At 42.8% G+C, this 21,538-nt stretch overlaps 1 protein-coding gene and 1 long non-coding RNA gene across 7 annotated transcripts in view; one reads left to right on the top strand and one right to left on the bottom strand.

Annotated features, from left to right (window-relative positions):
* The window catches only part of RARB (retinoic acid receptor beta), a 499,718-nt gene that overhangs the window by 173,132 nt on the left and 305,048 nt on the right, over positions 1-21,538 (top strand). The window lies entirely within an intron of this gene.
* Positions 564-18,041, bottom strand: LOC123362757. The gene is made up of 3 exons (XR_006576549.1): positions 17,385-18,041; positions 8,450-8,563; positions 564-1,025 (listed from the first exon to the last, which is right to left on the bottom strand). It is a non-coding gene; the product is annotated as an uncharacterized LOC123362757 (long non-coding RNA).

Genomic DNA, 21,538 nt, shown 5'->3' with positions numbered 1-21,538 from the left:
CCATATATAGTTTTCTTCATAATGTATTATCTCCATAGCACGTTTTTATACAAGTTATAATAATAGCTATACTTGGCAATTTCAAAATAACTATCATCTAATGATCTCAAAGCACTGTACAAACATTAAATTCACTGATCCTGACAACAATCATTTGAGATACAGATCAGGATTTATTCACCCATAACGTACATGGGGTAGGACACAACAGCTATTTAAGAGCACAAAGCATCACTATACAACAGGTTCTGACAAGAAATTAAGACTAATACACGTACAATTGAAACTTCAGGGAGAATTTAGGCAGGCAAAATGTAATTGCAAAAGCAGAAATTTGGCCAGGATGCTAGGGCTAATTCTCATACTCAAATGAAAAATACAATAGAATAATGAAAAAACGTAATCAGGATCTCAGTTTTACATATCATCTGAAGGATGGTACCTTTGGCACCAAAGTGCCCTGTTAATACCCTGCTGGAGCATTAGATCAATACTTACTAATGCCACCTACTTGAATAATTGACACCACTTCCTCCAGCAATTGAAATTTTCATGGAGGTCTCCTATTGAAGAACTCAGCCCGACATTACTGATCCATCAGGTTTGAAGGATCTCATCACATGGCTGCAAGCTCTCAAAGTACTTGTACTCAAGGCCAGTCTTCTAACATATGGGCTTAAAGTCTCTAGCTGTCTCATGACTTGTTCACTGTAACCATGGGTAAGGACAACATATCTTGAAAGCTGCAAAGGAGTGTAGTTGGAATTTTAACAGAATACTGTATTGTGTATCAAGATTGTGATATACACAGAAGCCTTACTGTTGGTCATACTGTCTGTCTCCTATTACTTTTCTGACTAGTGATAACAAAGTCTGTTTTCCAGCCTTTAACAGGGAGGGTTATTTTGTTGCCCCTTGCTTTCCTTCAAAACCCATTGAAGACTAAGGACCAGGCCTCTCTCTGAATCTTGTGCCTCAGCATTTCTTCCACTTTGACTGGAAAATGGAGTCTCTGGTCCTTTCATCTGAAAATTTAGCATCACATGTGAGAATACTGGTCAATGGGGTACGAATTGTATTGTTTTTAGCATATCATCTATTTGTTGTGGGAAAACTTCCTTAAATTCTATATTTCTATTGGTTGCAAAAATCTGATTGTTTTGCCTGGGGAGAGAACAAGAAGGACAAGGAAATAGTTTAATAATAATTCTTATAACCAATACAGAATTGACATCACAACTAAAAAGGAAGATTGACCTATAGGAGTCTTCCGTATCTCTTAGTTTGTGTATGAATAACTAAAAGAATAACTATCTCCATTGTATACGGCTATATTAATATTAAAAGTTCTGTTAGCCTTAATGTTAACATTTTAGCTATTACCAAGTTAGATACCCTGCCTAGTGCCTTTCTGGCTAATTGGATTTTGGCCATCTTTTCATTTGTGTTTGAGCTAGTAGAATCACAGAATATCAGGGTTGGAAGGGACCTCAAGAGGTCATCTAGTCCAGCCCCCTGCTCAAAGCAGGACCAATTCCCAACTAAATCCTCCCAGCCAGGACTTTGTGAAGCCTGACCTTAAAAACCTATAAGGAAGGAGATTCCACCACCTCTCCAGGAACCCATTCCAGTGCTTCACCACCCTCCTACTGAAAAAGTTTTTCCTAATATCCAACCTAAACCTTCCCTACTGCAACTTGAGACCATTACTCCTTGTTCTGTCATCTACTACCACTGAGAACAGTCTAGATCCATCCTCTTTGGAACCCCCTTTCAGGTAGTTGAAAGCAGCTGTCAAATCCCCCCTCACTCTTCTCTTCTGCAGACTAAATAACCCCAGTTCCCTCAGCCTCTCCTCATAAGTCATGTGCTCTAGCCCCCTAATCATTTTTGTTGCCCTCTGCTGGACTCTTTCCAATTTATCCACATCCTTCTTGTAGTGTGGGGCCCAAAACTGGACACAGTACTCCAGATGAGGCCTCACCAATGTTGAATAGAGGGGAATGATCACGTCCTTCAATCTCCTGGCAATGCTCCTACTTATATAGCCCAAAATGCCATTAGCCATTTTGGCAACAAGGGCATCTGGGCATCCAATTCAATTCTCATTGAAGAGTTATTAGCTAACTATATAGAAGGATCTAGTTTGTTTACAGAAACTTCTGTGGAATATACTGTAACTTAAGATAAAATGAATCAAATTCAAAAGTGGTGTCTGGTAATTATATATGTTACTTTGGTTTTTTAGCATGTCTGTTCTGTTCATTGCTGTTTTTCCATCATTGATAATGGTTTGTCTGCTTTATTCCCACTCCTGGTAGTTTTGCCTGTGTCTCTATTCAGTTGTCTCAATTAATACATTTTTAGTTCCCTGTTTTAGTTTCCAGCTGCCTGTACTTGAGCTTGCCCACTTCCTTTGTGCAGTTTTTTTAAATTGTCCTTGCAGTTGTTTGCTCTTTGCTTCTTCTGAGAAGTGGATAAGGAAATTAAATTACTTCTGAGCAAAGCATCTGATCAGAGGACCAGAGAGATTTTTTTTAAGAAAGTTAAGGTCTAAGTATTCTGTTATAATGCTTTCCATTTCCAAAGGAGAGAGTTTATTTTTAAGCAGGCCACAGTTGTATCAATCTTGAGTCTTTCTCACTGTACCTGACTCTCTGATCGTACTGATAGGGCTGTGATGATTGATACTGTATTTTCATTTACAGCTTTTGATATTAAAACAGAAGAGACTAGGAAATGTACGCGTGCATGTGCGTGTGTGTTGACTTTTAACGAATTATTTTAATTCACACTAAGAGTTCTTCAGTCATATGCCTTCCATAGATTGTCTTGGTAGATTGTATGTTACATTGAGTTTTGTTGATGAAAAATCAGAACTGTCTGAACTGCCATTTACTGAGCTGTTGAAATGCCTTCCTTAGGCCTTCCCCAATGGCTACCTTTCTGTGCCTCCCAACTAAGACATTCTCCCAAATCTGCTGCTTCTTCAAGTGTATGTTCCTGCTCTGCACAGGCATGGCTTGACTGGAGAATGCAAAGCAGTGTTCATGGGCCTGCACTTGTGCACAGCAGCACTTTGTGCTTCTAAATGAGGGCATATAAGGTAGCATGGACCCGCCAGCACTCATTTCCTTCTCAGTGGCCTGTGGCTCGAGATGGAGTGACTGTGTCCCTGCTGGTCTCAGCATCCCACCTTTCTTTATGTAGCAATTTATTCTGAGTTTTTTTCCTTTATTTTGTTCAGTTATTTAATTTATTTTTAGTTTCAGCACAGGTTTGTTTGGAAGAGAAGTTATTCCCCACCTCCCTCTTTTTTGGATCTCTGGTTTTTGTCCTTTAGCACTCTGGGCTATGCCGAAGACACTGGAGTCTAAGCCCTGCCAGACCCGCCACAGGTCTTGTCCCCATAGCGACAGGCATTCGAGCAGCCTCTGCTGCCTCGGAGACACCCATATTCCATCCAAGTGTAAGGTCTGTACGGGGTATAAAGGCAGGTGCTGCAAAGATAGAGAGGTTAGACTGAAGCTCCTAAAGGAACACTCACCAGCCCCAAAGAGGTCAGCTTCCCCCCTTGTACATCAGCCTCAACTTCCCAGGTTGCTTCAATGGCTATTGCAGCTCCAGCAGCATCTTCAGAGGCTAGGACATCTAAGAAGCCTCTTTCCCCTATCAGGGAAACAAGAAAGAGGGGTAGGTCACCCCCTAAATCCTACTCTGAGATCTCCCGCCCCTCAAAGGGTGCAGCTGTGACTGCATCTGATTCTGGTACTGAGCTGTTGGTACCACACAAAAAGTAGTGTGTGGAGAAGTCTTCTAATAAACAGCACAAGCTGCCATCTGCGATATGGCTGTGAAAAAAGCTAATGCAGTCTTGGGATGCATCAGGCGAGGAATTTTCAGTAGAGATAAGGAGGTATTAGTACCGTTTATACAAGGCACTGGTGAGACCTCATCTGGAATACTGTGTACAGTTCTGGTCTCCCATGTTTAAGAAGGATGAATTCAAACTGGAACAGGTTCAGAGAAGGGCTACTAGGATGATCCAAGGAACGGAAAACCTGTCATATGAAAGGAGACTCAAAGAGCTTGGCTTGTTTAGCCTAACCAAAAGAAGGCTGAGGGGAGATATGATTGTTCTCTATAAATATATCAGAGCAATAAGTACCAGGGAGGGAGAGGAACTATTTAAGCTCAGTACCAATGTGGACACAAGAACAAATGTACACTGGCTATCAGGAAGTTTAGATTTGAAATTAGACAAAGGTTTCTAACCATCAGAGGAGTGAAGTTCTGGAACAGCCTTCCAAGGGGAATAGTGGGGGCAAAAGACATATCTGGCTTCAAGACTAAGCTTGATAAGTTTATGGAGGGGATGGTATAATGGGATAACCTAATTTTGGCAATTAATTCGTCTTTGACTACTAGCGGTAAATATGCTCAATGGCTTGTGATGGGATATTAGATGGGGTGGGATCTGAGTTACTACAGAGAATTCTTTCCTGGGTGTCTGGCTGGTGAGTCTTGCTCACATGCTCAGGGTTTAGCTGATCACCATATTTGGGGTCAGGAAGGAATTTTCCTCCAGGGCAGATTGGCAGAGTTTTTTCGCCTTCCTCTGCAGCATGGGGCACGGGTCACTTGCTGGAAGGTTCTCTGCACCTTGAAGTCTTTAAACCATGATTTGAGGACTTCAGTGGCTCAGACACAGGTTTGATACAGGAGTGGGTGGGTGAGATTCTGTGGCCTGCGTTGTGCAGGAGGTTAGACTAGATGATCATAATGGTCCCTTCTGATCTTAAAGTCCATGATTCTATGAACACCTCTCAGTACCAAGATGTGTACAGGCCTCTTATTCACATGGTGGTACTGTTACCTTCCCTATGCCAGAGCTCTGGGGTTAGAGAAGTTCCTCTACAGTGCCACACTCACCATCTTGACACCATTCTCCAGACCTTGGTACTGACTCAGATTTCTGGATGCCAAAGCCCCCCAGCATTCTCCAGATTTCTTTCCCTGGAGGATCTTTTCATACGGGAGGAACTGGAGTTTCCTCTATTACAGACCTCTAGGAGAGCCCCTTCCCTGGTACTAAGTATCAGGGGGTAGCCGTGTTAGTGTGTGTCCACAAAAACAACAAGGAGTCCGGTGGCACCTTAAAGACTAACAGATTTATTTGGGCATAAGCTTTCGTGGGTAAAAAACCCACATGCATCTGAAGAAGAGGTGAAAATTATAGATGCAGGCATTATTATACTGACACATGAAGAGAAGAGAGTTACTTCACAAGTGGAGAACTGGTGTTGACAGGGCCAATACAGTCAGGGTGGATGTAGTTCACTCCCAATAATTGATGAGGAGATGTCAATTCCAGGAGAGGCAAAGTTGCTTTTGTAGTGAGCAGCCGCTCCCAGTCCCTATTCAAGCCCAAATGAATGGTGTTAAATTTGCAAATGAATTTTAGTTCTGCGGTTTCTTTTTGAAGTCTGTTTCTGAAGTTTTTTTGTTTAAGTATGGCTACTTTTAAATCTGTTATAGAATGTCCAGGAAGATTGAAGTGTTCTCCTACTGGCTTTGTCCATTTATTCTTTTACGTAGAGACTGTCCGGTTTGGCCAATGTACATGGCAGAGGGGCATTGCTGGCACATGATGCATATATCACATTAGTAGATGTGCAGGTGAATGAGTCCCTGATGGTGTGGCTGATCTGATTGGGTCCTCTGATGGTGTCGCTAGAGTAGATATGGGGACAGAGTAGGCAATGGGGTTTGTTACAGGGATTGGTTCCTGGGTTACTGTTTCTGTGGTGTGGTATGCAGTTGCTGGTGGGTACCCAGAAGTCACCTATAACAGGACAGGCCCAACAAGGAAAATGACAGAACACCACTGGCCATCACCTACAGGCCACAGCTAAAACCTCTCCAGCACATCATCAGCGATCTACAACCTATCCTGGAAAACGATCCCTCACTCTCACAGACCTTGGGAGGCAGGCCAGTCTTTGCTTACAGACAGCCCCCTAACCTGAAGCAAATACTCACCGGCAACTGAAGAAGTGGGTTTTTTACCCAGAAAAGCTTATGCTGAAATAAATCTGTTATCTTTAAGGTGCCACTGGACTCCTTGTTGTTTCTCTGGTACTGTTCAGACATTTGCAACCATAATCCTCCTGAATTGAATCCTGTTTGGACCTCCAGCCTTTGCTACCAGCACCTATACATGCTGCTCCTACTTTAAGCCCATGGGGTGATACCTCTTTGGACTCTGAGGTTTCAGTACATGGCTCTGTTTAGGCACCATACCATCACACCCCACTGAGTCAGCATACTGAAGAGGATATTCCGGACCCCACCAGATACCCTAAATCCGGGGTGTATGAGTAAGGCTAAGATTTTGGTTCAGGTATTTTTAGTAAAAGTCACATACAGGATGTGGGCAATAAATAAATCATGGAAACTGGAGCCCTGCCACTACGGGCTGAAGTTGCAGTGGTCATGTAAAATCATGGAATCTGTGACCAATTCAAAGCCTTAGTTATGAGTATCTGCAGGGACCCTTCCCTTGCCCACCTGCTCAGTGGACTTACTGAAATCCCTGGTGTCACCTTGGTGAAAAATTTTGTAGGGTACCAGCCAGAAAGAGACCCCAATGCCCACCAGTTCCACATCACTCACAGGCACCAACTAACTAAACTTTGGAACCACACAATTGCCCTCTGGTACTTTATGTTCCTTCGGCACCGGGAGGCACTCAAGAACATCAGGATCTACAGGATGAAGGAAGATCTCCCCCATCAGTAAAGTCCTCTTCACCCCTGATGAGGTGGCAGTGCCCCCACCACCTTCTTCTACTGATGATTTTAAGACCTTCCAAGACCTCATGGAATATCTGACAGAATCCTTTCATATCTCTTTAGAAGAGGTCCAGGAGTCTCAACACTCTTTGGGGGACATTTTAGATATTGACCCTTGGGAAAATTGCCCTTCCAATCAACGAGGCTCTGCTATCATCTGCTTTCATAGTCTGGCAAACACCTGACACTATCCAGCCCACCTATAAGCAGGCAGATAAAATGGATTATATTCTGTCTAAAGGAATGAAGCACTTTTCCCATTCCACTCCTAGTTCCCTGGTGGTGAACGTTGCTAGTGAAAGAAACTGACAAAGTCCACTTTAGACTCTCTCCTTATGATGAGGAGTCCAAACATTTAGACCTCCTGGATAGAAAAAAGCTGTTTCTTGGCAGCTCTCCTATTTTGCGTGGCAAACTACCCAAGCTCTGTTGTCAAAATATGATTTGACACTTATTACATGTACACATTTTACTGAACATCTGCCATAGCACCAAAGGGAACAATTACAGGCCCTCATTTTGCAGGGTAAGTTGATAGCAAAAACCTCCATTTAGGCTGCTCTTGATGCCGCCAACATAACTTCTAGATGCTTAGCCATGACTGTGATCATGCAGAGAGCATCATGGCTTCAGTCTTCAACTGTATCCTGCACCTCTCATAGGAAACCAGAAGACCTCCCCTTTGAAGGACCTATACTCTGCAGTACAGACCAGGACTCCTCCCTCCACATTCTGAAGGACTTGAGGGTGACCTTTCTGTACTGGGACTTTACGGTCCTGCAACAAACAGATGGTTTAGTAGTTCCCAAATATCACAGTGCTCTAACATCTGCAACAGATTTTTCCTACACATTCTGACTTTCAGAGGAGATCTAGACATCAAAAAAGGGGACTGCCCCCTTCTACGACAACATCATCTGCACCTCTGTCTAAGAAATAGTTTTGACATCTCAGTCAAGGGCCTTGAGTAACCTAATTTCCCAGATCCTGCACTGAATGATTCCATCCACCACCCCTTTTCAGACCAACTATCCCACTTGTTCCCTGCCTGGGAACCTCAGACAAATGGAACTTGGAGGTGATCCACATGGGATATTCCATCCACCTCTACTCCCTTTTCTTGTCCCTCTTCAGTTATCCCTCTCATGAAGAGCTCTAAAAACAAGAGGTCCAGTTTCTCCTGCTTTGGGTGGTGATCGAACTGGTTCCCCCAGAGTTCATTGGAGGAAGGTTCTATTCCAACTATTTCCTAGTACTCAAGAGGGGCAGAGGATGGCGATTGACCCAACAAGGAAGAAAATGGAAACCTGAATACCTGTATTCTTTCACAGTAGTTCAGGATGGTGATATTAGTCACTATAATCCCATCCCTAGTTCTTGGAGACTGGTTTGCTGCCCTCAACCTTCAGGACACCTGCTTTCATACAGCTATCCACCCATCCCACAAATACTTCTTACGTTTCATAATTGCCTCAGAACACTACCAGTACAGAGTCCTTCCTTTTGGGCTTTCCACAGCCCTGAGGGACTTTACAAAACTTCTCTCAGGAGCGGTAGCTCATTTATGTCAGTGGGACATAGCAGTAATCCCATACCTGGATGATTTGGCTCTTCCAAAGTCAATCAGCTCTGGACATCCAGTTTGTAACCTCCAAGGCTCCAGCCTTATTCCAGTTCCTTTGCATCAATTTAAAGAAGTCTTCATTGACCTTAGTACAAAGAATAGATTTAATTGAACCACTGTGGACTCCCAACTGCCAGAACCTACCTCGCAAAGGACAGATTCTCTGTGTGGCTCGAAAGCTTGTCTCTTTCACCAACAGAAGTTTGGCCAATAAAATGTATTACCTCCACCTTGTCTCTCTAATATCCTGGGACTGACACTGCTACAGTTACATTGCATACAGTCTAATCTGGACAGTACAGTGCAGCCTGCAAACAACTGCAAGGACCTGCCTACAACTCATGCAAGACTTCACCTCAAGTGCCTTCAGACGTGATTGAGGACTGTTTACACCCCAAATAGACACAGTCTCTCCAAATGCATCACAGTACCTCAGAATGTTCTGGTCTCTCTCAGGTGGTGGAAGGACCCACTGAAGGGTGGTTCTGTGTGGGAACCCCATTCTCAGATCGCCCACCCTCAAAGATCCTCACAACAAAAAAAAATATCTTTGGGGTGGGACACTCACTTTCAAGGGCAGCCAAGGGCAAGTGGTCTGCACAAGAGATGCACATCAACATCTTGGAGCTGAGAGCAGCTAAGTTTGCTTCTCAACACATCCTTCACACTGTACAGGACCATTCTGTCAGGGTAATGCTGGACAACAGAGTAGCAATATATTATATCAACAAATGGGTCAAGCAAGATTCCTATTATTACCTATTACTGTAATTCACCATGAGATGTAGGAAGCATGTCAGGTAGATAAAAATAGGCTTCTCAGAATGCTACATCATTTTTCACAGAATGTTTCTTTTTTGTATACAAAAAAGAAACGATTATGTAATTAACTTGGGAGGTCATAAATATCCCTTTTCTGAATGTCAGTTCAAATCAAATAGTTGTTCACTATGAACTATACATCTTCCCCACCACTCTCCAGAAGATCACTGGGAAAAGTAATGACATTCAAAAAAATAATAGCAGCACTTATCTAGGGCTTTTCACTCATAGATCTCAAAATGTTCTTCAAAATGGGATAAACTTTATCTCCATTTTACAGATAGATAAACTGAGGCGTAGAGAGGTTAAGTGACTTGCCTAAGTCACAAGCAAATCAGTTGCAGATCCAGGAATAGAATTTGGCAGCCTTATTTTCCACTGCATTGTGCCTTATGTAGTCATTTACACCTCTGCAAAGCAGGAGTAAAATGCAACTATTCTGACCTGGTAATAATTTATACTCAATTTGGACTTGTGTAAGCAACTACACAAGGTACAGGGCAGCAGAGAATCACGCCTTAGCTCTCCTCTCTCTTAATCCAGCCCCCTATCCACAGTGGAACTACTCAGGCGAATAAATATTACTTAAGGTGAGTTAAGGGTCTTAAGGTTTTGATTGTCCCCAGCACTGTCATGAGTGGAAGTGAATGGGACCCAGATCAGGTGCAGAAGGGTAGCTGGTCATGCCAGATCCAGCATCACCATCTTCCCCCTTTCTGATCTCACAGAAGACCCCTATTTGGTACAGCATGAGATTTAGATTCTGGACTGGAAGGAGTGGACCTGCATTGATCTGGGGGGACAGATACTTTGCATCAGTCCCCTCCAACAAATCTACAGTGATTCCAAGAGTAAGGTATGGCAAAAAAAAAGTCAGCATTATATTATACTTTTTCTCACTCTAGTGAGTTAATTACTGTGGGCAAGTTAGTAAAATCATGCAAGAAAATAATTGGGGATGCAAAATGCGAGCCCAGAATGGAAAGTGTTGGCAAGAACTAGTAGGAGCAACATTATTGGATAGGGAAGGAAGATATGGAAAAAATAGATGCCGTAAGTGGTAAATCTGGAATTCAGCTAAAAGAGGACACTACAACTCCAGAGGAATTGCAACAGTTTGTAGGCGTGTTCAAAACAAATCTCCTTTCTAAGGAGAAAAACAACAGCAGGCAAACAATAGCCATTCATCACAATAAAAGTGCAGAGATGCAGAGAGTGATGGATAAATTGGATGTTAACAAATCACCCACATTGGATAGGATACACTCTATGATTCTATGGGAGTTGAATAAAGAATTGGCAGGGCCAATGTCTTTTTGAAATATCACATCCCACAGCAATGAGAGATCCCTTGATGACAAGAAGGTGGCAAAATGAAATGTGAAACGAGGAAGTATTAATTTTTAAGGAGAAAAGCAGGTGAAGAAGAGAGGCAGGATAATATAACCCTGTTAAGTCTAACTTATGAGCCAGAATACTTTTTGTAAAAATCTTATTAGGGACAAGCTAGTTGTGAGAGGGCCAGGGCTGGAGCAGCTAGCAAGAGAGTCCACTGGAAGAATCCTCTCTGAGTTGCGGGTTTTTTTTATTATTATTTCCTAGTTCTAATTTAATCAAAGTACAAATCTGGCAACAAGGTCTCTGGCTGCATTCTTGTCATACAGTTAGCAATAAACTACCAGCAGAACAGTACACAGGAAATGAGGTAGCTCTTATTTCCCCACCGCTTCTAGCCCTGTCTTTTGATCAGCAAAACACCCATCTTTCCCTGTCATGGGTGTAATCCAGCCCCTCATGAGGATCATCTGGGCCTAATTAGCTCCCAGATACGAGTTCCTCTCTTTCCATCTGCTGCTGCCATCAACAATTTATGCCCCAGTGGTGCTGGCACCCTCCTCCTTGCTGCCAGGATAGGAAAGGAGCTGTGCCTGGAAACACATGGGGTACAGCTGGGGTTTCTCACTTCTGGATCCTATTGTCTGCTACACACCAATGGAAGAGGGCCATCTTGTTGATACTGTGACAGAAAGTGTCTGATTGCATGTTTGATCCCTCTCTCTTCACATTTCCCACAGTGCTTGTTGTCTTCTCATGTGAACTCTGTGGGGCAGGGACTTGCCTTGCTGTATATTTGGAAAGCCCTAGCATACTTTGGGTGCTACCAGAAAGCAAATCACGTTGGTGATGCCTCTGCTGCATGCATTCTGTGAATGCGTTCTGCATGCGTTCTGCTTCCCTTTCCAATCCTCTCAGGCCTGAACCGTTCCTCAGCACTAAATTCACTTCAAACATAGTTAAAATTTTAAAACATAAGAATATTGATGCCTGCCAACTTTGACAGACATCCCATACTGTAAATCTTAATACTAATTGCATCATGAATGGATTAAAATGGTTTTGTTGTTAATAGGTTCCTAATAAGTTGAAAATGAAATGCATGAATTTTAGTGTAACTTTTTCCAGCTAAGTTTGTTGTAGTGAAATACTGAGTCCTTGATTATTCCATAAGAAAATCATAAAATATTTAGGTCCTCTGCAATTTGTGGTGACCTCTATTTATAACAGAAGAAAGCTATTCTTCCTTTAAAGTATAACTATGAGACTGTTCGTGACTGGGAGACATTGAAAGCTGCTAACTAGATGTGTGTAGAATCTAGTTCTCGTGTGTACAGTTAATTAAAAAGCAATGAAACTACGGCTAGCCTCCAAGGAAACACATGGGACAACTCTGAGGAGATAACTGTGATTTAAACAGAGTCTACAATGATCGGTTCTTGGTGTCAGTGAAAGAAACCTGTCTTGCAAAATAGCACAGCTGTTGAAGAAAAGTGTATGTGTGCTTTCACATACTTCTTGGAAGATTGGATGCTGTTTCTTGGCATTGAGCTGCTATACATTTCCTTTAACTGAGTGGCCCAACAGCCTGGTAGTAATTTTCTACAGTGGTAGGCAAGAAACTTGGATTTGATTCCTGGTTTGAGGGATTCCCATGCCAGGATGGTAGGGGCTAGGACAACTGCAGAAAGAGCATGCTGAGCCTATCATGGGTGTAGAAGTGAGTGCTGGCACTAGTGAGTGACATTGTCAACCAGTCTTCCATGATGCAGGATTTCAAGGGGTTAGTAATGGCCTAATCCACCTGCCAGTGAAGTTCTTGGAAGTCTGTTGACTTGAGTGGGAGCTGAATCAGCTCATGAAAGCTTCGGGCTATGTGAGACCAAAAAGAACCTTCTGAGAAAAAAGGACTTTGGACTAGACTGTTATTTGGCCTATCCACCTGTGCAAGGAACTAAAAGGCCCCCTTACAACTCTCTGGCTCCAACCAAGAGCGCAGGCTCACAGGAGTAGGCATGCACTGCTTGGCTACTGCTTCTCCCATCCCGCCCCCCCAGCAGCAAGGAGATGGCAGTGAAGGAATTGTTCCTCAAAGAGGTATGAGAGTGGCAGTGTCCTCTGGTGCTACACCTGGGGTGGGGAAATGTATTACTTTATGTTTCTTCTGTATGATTACTAAACTTTTCTAACCTACACGGTGAATCCTGCCATGTTAGGAAAAACTTAATGCTGCCATGATTATCTAAACAGTAGCTTAGCTTCACAAGCAAGTGTGGATGATCTATAACCATGCTGTCTTCAGTCATCCACACTTTATTTCCCTTTTGTGCTTCTGTGCACACTTGTTCACTTTAGCATGAGATATAATAATCATTTGTAAATATGTTTGCTATCAATGTAAAGATCCAGAGTTAAAAGTCAAGGGGGGAAATATTTTGAAAAAGCTGTGCATGTTTGTCATGGGTTGCACCACTCCCCGCTGCGCTGGCACCTCCTCCTGGTCACTCTGGGGATTAGCTCTCGAGATTGATGCCCCCTTCCATGGTTTGCATGCCGTCGCTCTGACTCTGTCCTTGGTCTGCAGCTCCTCTCTCACTCCAGGACCTGCAGCATCTCCTTCGTGACTCAGCCCTTTCGGCTAGATCAACTCGGCATTCTTCCTTCCGGGGTACCAAAGTCTTTCAAAGTCGCTCTCTCCATATTAGCAGTCTCAGGCAGTTTTCCCTTTCACTGCCCCACCGCTCTATCTCATGCCTTCCGTGGCTGGTAGGGGAACCCAGCCCCACCCTCTACTCGGGGTTCCAGTCCAGGGACCCTGAACCCAGCAGTTCTAGTTTTCCTCTCTCTGCCCTCACTAGTCTCCTGCCCTCTGCTCCTTCCCTAGTCTGTTTTCTACCACTCTGGTTTCCCTCTTTTCTCTGGGCATACAGCTCCAAACTCTCCTCCTCCTTCCCAGGGAGTGACTGTAGCATACATGCCTCTGCAGCCTTCCAGTACTTCTCCCTCTTTCCAGGAAGTGACAGCTCCTTCCCAGCAGCAGCAGCAGCAGCCCCATTCTGTTACCTGCTACCTGGCTTTACAGGCACTGCCTGTTCCTGCCCAGCTGAGCCTTATTCAGTTAGTTCTGTGCTCCCTGGCTTCTCCGTAGCTTCTGCCAATCTGTGCCTGGAGGATCCTAAGCAAACCCTGTTGCAGTTTGGCCAACATTGCCAAATAATCCTGCAGGTATAATTGCATTTCCCATTGTCTCTGTTGGATCTCTAAGACCTGACTAACAAGTGCCTGAATCCCCATTAGTTGTCGGCCCCCTGGGATGGGAGTGGCAACACTGGGTTCCAGCTTGGGAAAGTACACTTGCCTTCTGCTGAAAAGGCTTCTGCATGTGGCGGCTCCATTGTCCCTTGCCTTTTCTACTACTTAAGTCTCTTCACTCTCCCTGGTATCTGGGATGACTGGCTGATAAAGTCCTTTACAGTTTCTTAGACTCCCCTTCTATCCAGGGTAATCACATGCCCAGTCTTTCACCCTCCACTTATATCTCAGGCGACTGAGTGCCTGCATTCCCCACCACATTGTCATGGCATGCAAACCATGGAAGGAGGAGTCTGCCTTGAGGGCTAATCACCAAAGTGATCAGAAGGAGGTGCCAGACCAGCAGTGAGTGGTGCACTCTGTGACAACGTAGTAAATTGTGTCTGATTTTCAGAAAATATCATCTGCAGAGAAAGGCTAGTGTGAACTAAGGCACATACCTTGTTCAGCCCTGTTACCCTTCCAACACATTTGAAATAAATTTTTAATTGTTAGAGTCAATGTGTCTGTTGTATTGATGGGCTTGGGTATACCTTCTCGATAGTTTATCCCTTGAATTTTTCTTTGATATTAAGCAAAAAATGTAGCCTATAATGACACAGGTGCTGACTTTGGTTCATAAGTTTTTGGGTCCAAATCCTGTTATAGAAGATTTGCAAAGGATTTTTAAAATTATACTGCTTGTGTTGTATTTTACTTTATGATGTATTACAAAGTCCTGAAAGAGTTTTTAAGTTTAGAAATAGGAATTTCAATCCTGCTCTTCTCTGGTGTTGCTTGAAAACCTCTGGGAGATTTTGTGGATGTTCACTGTGACTGCCAACATATTAATTAATTGAAAGGGCGAGGGTGTTAATCTTTAACAATGGCTACCTTTTATTTAAAATTTTAAATAGTCCTTGAAAAAAAAAAAAGTTCCAAACAAGATGACAATAATCCCTTCAATTGCTCAACTTTCACGCTTGTCATTTCACCATTTTATAGTGCTCCCGTCAATCTTCCAGCCTAGGTTAGACATTGAATTTCTAATATGAAAAAAGTATAAAAAACATTTTTCCTGATAAATCAACATACAAAAAGTACCAAAATCATGCCAGGAAACCATTTAAAGGTGTGATGCTTAAAGAGAGAATAGTTTCAAAAAGACTTAACAAGATGCAGTTGAGGCTCAATCCAAAAGTTCCCAATTGCCTCTTGTTTTACTGGGCCATTCATCACCAAATTTAAAAATGTTGATTTGGTATATATTTTTTTCTTTTTTAAACAGTTTCAGTTGGATACAAGAGTACACCAACTTGCTGTTCATAAGAAGGTGTGCCACACTCATTGTGTACCACTATATTATTCTGTGTGTGTGTCAAAGGTGTGAGTGGCTAGATATGCCAGTCTCCTAACTTGAGTCAGTCTGAAATTAATTTTGCAAACATCAGCTGTGAAGGATATATTCTGAAAAACTTTATAGCTTAGAACGTCTGAGTTTGGTTCCTGTTCGTTAAAGAATCATTATTTGTCCACATCACAAAATCTATAACTATAATTTGCATGTTGCTGGCATTCTTAGTGTAGGAGAGCAAGGAATGAAAATGGGCCATAGACACTAACCATTCATCTCTGAGGTGGCTAGTCCAGAAGAGCACTGAGGTACAGTGGCATGGCAGAGTTGGTAAGCTTGCAGTGATGGTACCCAGCCTTTTCATGTTTTGTGGAGTCAATCCCACACTTCTCACAGTTTTCTTCGGAGTTCTCTGTTCAGTGTTTCTTGCTGGCACCCTTTTCCTGAACCTTTAACCTCACTCACATTATCGGTCTTTTATAATTGTCCCAAGCCGTGTAGTTGACCCGCATGTTCCCAAGGCCCCTCCCAATTATTGAGCGGAGACCATTGCTGTTTTTTGTGAGTAGGACCACAGTTCTCACAGCCTACTCTGGGGTTCTCTGCTCAGTGTTTCCCTCTGGCACCCTTTTGACCTCACTTCTGTTCTTGCACTTTTTTAAGTTGCCCCAGGTAAAGAATAAAAAACTCTTATGTTGACCTAACTGCCACTTCTTGACGGAGCGGATTTAACTATCGCAATGGCAAAATCCTTTCTGTTGCTGTGGCAAGAGTTTACATTATAGTGCTACAGCTGTGACTCTCCAGCATTTGAAGTGTAGATATAGCTTGAGCTGGAATATATATTTTGCTTTTGCAAAATCTGATTCACAAAATTGACTATAAGTGTTGAGGTGTGGTTTAGGGAAATTAGTGTAACAGTCCCACTGTTCCCCACCTCGTTTTCATGATTGAGCTAATTTGCAAATCAAGACATATGGACATAAAAATATGTGAAGCAAGTACTAATGATTGCAAACATATATCCCTCTCCAAAGTCACAGAGCCAGCTCCCACTTTTCAGCCAATATCAACAAAGTAGAAATGTAACAAAAGCCACCCAAAGAAAAACAGGGGAAAGCTGTCTAAGAGCTTGAATCTGCATAGTTGCCTGGTACTCCTCATTCTATTAGCACTTCTCATTCTATAGATTGGTTAAGAAACTTCAAGGCAGATTAATAATTCGTTGGTATTTACAGAAGTGTTTATGTGCAAGCATAAACATTTTTTTCTCACGACCTCCTCTCTCCTCATCTGTAGACTGACACTGCATTTAGAATCATAGAATATCAGGGTTGGAAGGGACCTCAGGAGGTCATCTAGTCCAACCCCCTATTCAAAGCAGGACCAATCCCCAACTAAATCGTCCCAGCCAGGGCTTTGTCAAGCCTGATCTTAAAAACCTCTAAGGAAGGAGATTCCACCACCTCCCTTGGTAGCCCATTCCTGTGCTTCATCACCCTCCTAGTGAAAAAGTATCAGAGGGGTAGCCGTGTTAGTCTGGATCTGTAAAAGCAGCAAAGAGTCCTGTGGCACCTTATAGACTAACAGACGTATTCTTTGGAGACTACTACTTGTACTCTTTATATCATATTTCTGCTGATTTTGTTATCTCCTTACTGATATTTTTCTAGTGCTTTGGTATTAAAATCACTGTATAGATAAATCTAGTGTAACTTTAGAAGAACGTCCGTGCCCTAATTAGAGAAATGACTCACTGCTCTTGATTTACTTGTTCAAAAATTGATTTTCCTGACATCAAAAGTACTCAAGCTGAAATCTAAGGAGGTTGTTAACTAGTATTCAGAAAACTGTATCAGAATTAGAATGAGCAAACAATTTAGGAAAAAATAACAACTGAACCAAGCATCTGCCCATCTGCTTAAGCAAACTGGAAACTCCTGTCAGGTTCAGACACTCTTGTATCCCTCTCCCCACCTCCGCATGTGTTATAAAATAACAATAGTCACTGTATTCAGGAAAGTTATCTACTCTAATTACAAAAATAGAGCAGTAAAGATCCACAGAGAAGGTCAGCCAGGCACTATAACAGGGTGGTACTCACCTCTCTTGTCCAAATGCGTGTGCCTGCACTCTCTCAGCTTGTGGTGGGTCTTCAGCGACTCGGCCCTCTGGCCGAGTCTCACACAGTGCATATGTGAAATACAAATCAAACTCCTTCTGGGGTAAACAGTCCAACAGGGTCCTGTCCCTGTACTCCTCAGTTGGCCTTTCTCTTCCTGTAGTCCTTCCTGGGCTCAGGTCCTTATTTAGTCCAGCAGTCTTTAAATGGTCTCAGCCCTGGTATCAAGCCGTATCCCAAGGGCTCTGTCCTTGGGAGCAGTATCTTTGCCCACTCTGAGCCTTTCTGACCCCAGCTCTCCAGCTGTGCCATGAAACAGTTCATTTTCCCTTCTGGGGGTACATCAAAGTCCAGGCCACTTCCACCGTGGCCTGCCCACTACTCCGGGTCCCAGCCCAGGGACCCTATAGATAACAGCCATCCACCAAGTCCCTTTAACTAAACTACATCACTGCTATGAATCCCTGGCAACTTCCCTGTGGCCCCAGCGAATTCTTCGTCCTTACCTCAGGGCCTTGCTCTGGTTGCGTCCCAGCAGCCAGCCAGGAGCTCTTTCTTGCTCCCCTGGTTCCTGCCAGCAACTGCTCTGTCTGAGGTTCCGGAGGTCCTTCAGCCAGCCAGGAGAACCATCCTCACTCCTCTGGCTCCAGGCAGCAACTGCCCTTTGCTCTGCATTTCAACTCCCTTTACATGGTGCTGCTGGGCCCAGATTGGCTGCTCCCTGCAGCCCCTCTCTGATTGGCTGCATCCAATGCAGTCTCTCTAGGCTACTTGGAGGACTTAGTTCCACTGCTGCTGTCTGGGACTGAGTGTGGTAGGACCCTGAAGCCTCCAGCAGCCTGGTACGCTCTGTCACAGGTACCATATTTACCCTCTCATAATTCAAGAACAGGGGAACAGTCAATGAATACTGAAAGGGCAACTAGATTAATACAAATAAAAGGAAATTCTTTTTATACAATGCATAAGTAACCTCTAAAATTCATTGCTACTAGGTTTCATTGAGGCAAAGACACTTGTAGGATTCAAAAGAAGTATTAGACATCAATATGGATAATGAGAGTATAGAGAATTCCTTTAGCTAGGATACCGAAAGAAAAGTATCAGAAGAAACTTTCATGCTTCAGGGCTGTCACATTCTGAGGTGCAATCCAGACCAGTGAGGGTCTGCGTCACCAACTGCCCCGTAATACTGAGTGCCTCATAATGCTTTGTTGTTGTAGCACCCAACCTGAGCCTCTCACAAACAGCCTAACAGCAGGAAGGTTATATTCTGAATGTCTGTGTATAGCTGCAGCCCTGATGCAGCAACTCTGACCCCAGCAGCCTGTCAGCAATACTCCAGTCACACCCTGGCTTCCACCAGCCTTGGTTATGACTTGCAAGATGACCAAACAAACTCCCACCCCCAAATTTCCCCCCAAATGGGTGTTCTGAACTATCCAGCCCTCTCCTGGACAATTCAGATATTAAAGGTCTGTTGCCCCTGTAAAGGTCAATATTCAAGAGTCTGCTACTTTACCAATCAGTTTAGTTTAAACACATCATTGGGTTCGTTTAGATTTTAAAAAATAAAACAAGTTTATTAACAAAAGAAGATAGGATTTTAAGTAAATTCAGGTAGCGGGTAGGTATTAAAGTCAGAAATGGTTACAAGAGAAATAAAGATAAAACTTTTTAGTAACTAAAAGGCAACAAGCTAAACTTTGTTCCAGGTAAAATCTTTACCAAATGTTCCTAGCAATATGGATGACCAAATTGTCAGGACAGGCTGTTCCCACAAAGTTAAAGGGCTGGTTCCTTAGTCTTCTTAGGTAGAAGAGATATGATTTGGTGTGTTTTTGCCCCTCGCTTTTATAGTCCAGTCTCTCTTCGAAGTGGATTCTTCTGATGATTACCTCTCAAAGCAAAGTTTATTCAAACAATAAAGAAGGCAACATGGTGGTGTAGGAGGCTCCATACTCTTTTTTCTCATCTATGTTTGCTGAAATGCAGATTTGCCCTGTCTCCTGTCATTCCCCCCCACACACCGATTCGAGGACCCGGTTTACTACTTATATGTAAATTGAGGTAACCACACATTCCATTGTTCAGGATTGACCTGTTTAACTGCTTTTGCCTAGTCAGGGCTGTGTGGTTTTGAACATGTGGGGATTTAATAACTGCATATAATGTTGCTACATACATTTTGCCATGATACTATTGATCAGTGAGTTGTTATTTTTCAAACAGTACTTTGCAAGGCATGTTTTGTGCAAAGAACAATAGTTTGTAGGGTTTGAATTCCAGGGTGCTTTCAGTCACAAGCGCATAAGCCAACCACTACTTGACTGGAATTAGGAGGAAATTTTTCCTTTTAGGCAGCCTATTCCATAATTGCTTAATTTGAGGTTTCTTGTTCCTTCTTCAGAAGTATCTGGGGTTGGCCTCTCTCACAAAGATGATACTGTATTAAATGGACCACCGATCTAACTCAATAAGGCAATTCCTATTATCCTGTATTCACAAGTAAACTTTTGTCCATTGGGATTTGTTCTCCTGGAAAACGTCCCACACGCAGGAGTAGAAATGGGAATGTGGCTGAAATATTTTTACAATACTACTCTATTATTTTGTAGGTTATTTGAAAATGTGCATTTTTCTTCTTGAATGTCAGTCTTTTTTGTTAAATTATAAAATCTCATATCCTGTTCAAGAGATCCATTTTCAGTAATCTTTGAGTCATGAGTTTATTTAAAACTTTGTGCTTTTGGAAATCATAGGGGGCAATATTAAGGTTGAGTGGGTGGCATAAGAATGAGTGATGAAGGATTATATGGCAGCCGTCTCTTAACTGTTCATTGCCAGACATTATAATGTTTGTTTGTTCTTTAAAAGTGTAGAGTTTTTGAAAAGAAAGTTTAATGTTATTCTTGGGTGTTAGCTGGACTCCATTGAAGCATACTTTCCACCTTAACCCTATTTTAGCAAAGAGCTTTTGTTTAGGAATGTATTTAGTTAGACTGAAACAGGTGAAGTGACTAATAGTACTGAGGAATGTGAAGTGGGGGTGTAATGTTGAGGAACTGTGTGCCTTGGATTTTCTGTAAATCTCAAATTGGATTTACTTGTTTTTCTAAAGTTTAGGAGTGGATGAGACCATCGAGCTGTTTTAAGCCAGGTCTTTTTAGCATCTCGGACAAAATTGCTCCACATAGAGAGCACTCAGTCCTCTGTACCTCTTAAGGGTGTCTTAGAATCATGGTATAGGAGTTTGCTTCGTAATACCCAGAAAAATTTGAACCTCATACAGAGAGAATCCATTTCATTTTCTCACCATATGCCAACAGCAAATTCCTGGACCAGTATTTATGAAATGCAGAGATGCTTTTGGAGAATTGTTACTAACTCACGTCTTGGAAATGCTGGACTGGAGCTTAGGATCTAGCTATAGCATTTCTCACATTTTGCCATTACTCTTCTCTCTGACCTTTTGGTCTTTGACTCTCAGCTCCAACTTTCAGATGCTGCAATATTTTCATGTTCGTTATTATAAAAGAGAATAAATGTGTGTGCCTGTCACAGACAATACTATTTCCCCATAATAAAGACAGTGGGACTGATTCTCTTTTACACTAAGGCCTCTTAATGTCTCCCTGGCAGTGTAAAGGGGCCTTAAAAGCCACGTCAAGTGGAGTGCTCCAAGGGTCGGTCCTGGGGCCAGTTTTGTTCAATGTCTTCATTAATGATCTGGAGGATGGCATGGATTGCACCCTCAGCAAGTTTGCCGATGACACTAAACTGGGAGAAGTGGTAGATACACTGGAGGGTAGGGATAGGATACAGAGGGACCTAGACAAATTAGAGGATTGGGCTAAAAGAAATCTGATGAGGTTCAACAAGGACAAGTGCAGAGTCCTGCACTTAGGACAGAAGAATCCCATACACTGCTACAGACTAGGGACCGAATGGCTAGGAAGCAGTTCTGCAGAAAAGGACCTCGGGGTTACAGTGGATGAGAATCTGGATATGAGTCAACAGTGTGCCCTTGTTGCCAAGAAGGCTAACGGCATTTTGGGTTGTATAAGTAGGGGCATTGCCAGCAGATCAAGGGACGTGATCATTCCCCTCTATTCAACATTGGTGAGGCCTCATCT

Source organism: Mauremys mutica, chromosome 2 (assembly GCF_020497125.1).
Source record: "Mauremys mutica isolate MM-2020 ecotype Southern chromosome 2, ASM2049712v1, whole genome shotgun sequence".
NCBI lineage: Eukaryota > Metazoa > Chordata > Testudines > Geoemydidae > Mauremys > Mauremys mutica.
The sequence above is the reverse complement of the archived record's forward strand: the minus strand, read 5'-3'. Positions and strand labels throughout refer to the sequence as shown.